The 3,585-nt window shown below is 41.5% G+C and overlaps 1 pseudogene across 1 annotated transcript; it reads right to left on the bottom strand.

The window, feature by feature from the left end:
- On the bottom strand, positions 1-730 carry LOC308274692 (protein FAM204A-like; annotated as a pseudogene). The gene has a single exon. The product of its transcript is annotated as a protein FAM204A-like (transcript).
- Between the last annotated feature and the right edge of the window lie 2,855 nt (positions 731-3,585).

Genomic DNA, 3,585 nt, shown 5'->3' with positions numbered 1-3,585 from the left:
TCACATGTTGCTTTTGGTCTCCCATCTCTTCTTTGCTTCAGTCCCCCATGCAAGTTTCTTCTTTTCTCAAGCAGCCTGTAGATTTTCAGCCTCCTTTTTGGCTTTTACAAACTTGTGGCAGGCAATTGCTTTGGCAATTTTTACACCAAGCTCTCGTGTAGCAAGCTGGTTGCTGAGCTCTAACCTTATCGACATCACACTCCTCCACAGCCTGGTCTATTTTCTTTTCAAGGCCAGACATGTCAACCTTCTCTTTAACAGGAGGTTCAAATCTGTCCTGGGCTCCAAAGTACTGGGTAAGCTCCTTCCACAGGGTTCCATGTGAGGACTGTTCATTAGAAGATTCTTTTTCATTCTTCAATTTATTTTTTGTAGGGCATTTTTTCTCTTTCCCTTTGAATCTTGAAGCGGAGATTTTCTGTTCTGAATGTTTTTTGTGCAGTTCTTGAAATTTCTTTCACATATTTAAGGGAACCCCAGAAGAGCAGTCCGTATGTGCATTTGCTGTAACTTCTGTTTCCATTTTTGGTCCATCTGCTGAGAAAGCTGAGTTTTCTCTTTCTCTAATGGTCCCATCTTCTTTATCTTCCTGTAAGTTAAGTTCAGACTTCTCTAGTGTGGCTTCATCTTCAGAACTTGACTCAGCATGGCTTTCATTGAGTCCAGGAGGCAGCAGTCCACTTCACATCTGTTCTTTGGTCAGGAAGCGGCCTCCCAGCACCCATCTTCAGACCCAGCAACATCCCCGTTTCAAAATTTAAAATAAAGCCGGGCATGGTGGCGCACGCTTGTAATCCCGGCACTTGGGAGGCTGAGACAGGAGGATCACACAGGTTTGAAACCAACCTCAGTTACTTAGTGAGGCTCTCAGCAACTTAGTGAGACCCTGTTTCCAAGTAAAATATAAAAAGAGGTCAGGAGCGTAGCCCGGAGGTAGAAGGCCCTTGGGTTCTATCCCCAGTACCACAAAGAAAAAATTTAAATAAAAAGAGCTGGGGGAGGCGAGTGTGGTGGCGCACACTTGTAATTGCAGTAGTTGGGAGGTTAAGACAGGAGGATCGCACAGGTTCGAAGCCAGCCTCAGCTACTTAGTGAAGCTCTCATCAACTTAGTGGGACCCTGTTTCCAAATAAAATATAAAAATAGGTATGGGGGTATAGCCTGAAGGTAGAAATACCCTGGGTTCCATCCCCAGTGCCACACAAAGAAAAAGAGCTAGAGCTGGGGGGTGTAACTTAGAGGTAGAATGTCCCTGAATCAACTCTGGTACCATAGTAAATAAGTAAATAAGTAAGTAAGTAAAATAAATAAGTGTGTGTGTGTGTGTGTGTGTGTGTGTGTGTGTGTGTATACAGCTATAAGGAAAACCACTATCTACTAATACCTACACTTATACCAAATAAATACACTTGAGAATTTTCCATTGTTCGGCCTTTTCATCCATCTTGGTTTAGAAACTGTTAGCAATGAAGAAATAAAATGCTGCTTGATACCTCTCCTTTAAATTAAGAAGTTGTAGCCAGGCGTGGTGGCGCACGCTTGTAATCCCAGCATTTGGGAGGCTGAGACATGAGGATTGCAGTTCGCAGACAGCCTCAACTACTACTTAGTGGGGCCCTCTGCAACTCAGTAAAACCCTGTTTTAAAATAAAAAGTAAAAAAGAGGGCTGGGGTGTAGCTTGGAGGTAAAATGCCCCTGAGTTCCATCCCCAGTACCGCAAAAATAAAATAAAATTAAGTTAAATTAAAATAAAATGAAGACGTTGTCCCCTTTCTTTGTGGGACTGAGAATTGAATTCAGGGGCATTCTACCTCTGAGCTGCACCCGAGCCCTATTTTTATTTTTATTTTGAAATAGGGTCTCACTGGGCTTATGAGAGATTCACTACTTGCTGAGACTCCTCAAACCTGTGATCCTCCTGTCTCAGCCTTTCAAGTACTAGGATTACAAGTGTGTGCCACCTCACCTGGCTAGAGAAGCTGTCCTTTAGCTGCCAGTTAAAGTTGCTAATTGGGCAGATTCATCCTTTGGCTAGTTAGTTAGTTAGTTAGTTAGTTAGTTGCATTTATGTTTGTGGGGGAGATGCTGGGGATTGAGCCCAGGGACATTCTACCTCTGACCTATGAGCTACATTCCCCAGCTGGATTTTTTATTCTTTATTTTGAAACAGGGTCTCACCAAGTTGCAGAGAGAGGGCCTTGCTAAGTAGCTGAGACTGGACATGAACCCAGTTCCTCCTGTCTCAGCCTCCCAAGTGCTGAGATTACAAGTATGTGCCACCACACCCAGCTTCATCCTTTGTGGGGTTTTTTTTTTGTTTGTTTTGTTTTTTACTGACTGAATATTACTGACGGAATCAGATATGAAGCAGTATAGTTTGGATCTAAATTTCACCTCCAAAGCCCATGTGTTAAAAGTGTAGTCTCCAGCTTGGTGCTTTTGGGAGGCAGCAACATCTTTAAGAGATGAGGCTTAATGAATGGAGGTCCTGTTACTAGCAGCATGCCCTGGAAGGATAGTGGGGCCCTGGCCTCTTCCTCTCCCTTTTTGTTACCAATCCCAACCATGACGTGAGTGATTTTGTTCCACCACAAGTTCCAACCATGACGTGCTGCCTCACCATGATATGAGGCCAAATGATTGTGGACTGAAACCTCCAAAACTGTGAGTCAAAATAAACCTTTTCTCCTTATAAGTTCATTATCTCAGGTATTTTCATAGAGCAACAGAAAGCTGACTAACATATTAAGTGTTCACCAATTACTAAATTAAAAAAAATTTAATTAACCTTTTCTGTTAAAATAACTTTCTCCCCTTGTTTTTTTCAAGGGGATAAACTGTATTTCTCTTCATTGCTAAGGATATATCATTCATTCCCAGATGTAAAAGTTGTAAATTTGTACATATTACTTCATTTGGATCATTATATCAAAACATAAGATAGGCCCTGTTACCACCACCCCATTCACAGACAAGTAATTCAAGGCAGAAAGAAAAAATTAAGTCAATTACTCCAAAATGATACAGCTAATAAATGGCAAAGCAAGGCTTAGAAGTTAGGTCTCTCTGATCCCATGATCCACAGATGGAATTCCCAAATCATTTTCCTGTTCCAGAAAATTCACTCATGTTTCATAATATGATAGATCTTTGGCAAAGCCTCCTTTCTGATTTTATTTATCCAGCCTGTACATCTATACAGACAAGTGGAGCTATTTTTACTACTTGTGGCAGATGCTACCAACCCAGTACTCTGTGCCAAGTCATTTAGAGTTGTTGGAAGTTAGTATTGCTTATCTTCTCCAGTTTTCTTAGTTCCCTTTAGTAATCACTGGGTATAACGCAGGTGTTATTTCTTCCAGTAAACACTTAACTCTGATATTCTCATCTTCCTGGAATTAAGCCAATACAGATTTCTGAAACACCACCTTATTATTCTTGTCAACTCTATTGGAGCATAGCTTCACGCTCAATGATTTTAGAAAACCTCACTGAGTGACTAATTAGAAATATAGCGTCTTCCAGGTTGGCTTGCTGGTGCATACATGTAATCCCAGTACTTGGGAGGCTGGGGCAGAAGTATT

Source organism: Muscardinus avellanarius, assembly GCF_963383645.1.
Source record: "Muscardinus avellanarius genome assembly, chromosome: 1".
Lineage (NCBI taxonomy): Eukaryota > Metazoa > Chordata > Mammalia > Rodentia > Gliridae > Muscardinus > Muscardinus avellanarius.
The sequence above is the reverse complement of the archived record's forward strand: the minus strand, read 5'-3'. Positions and strand labels throughout refer to the sequence as shown.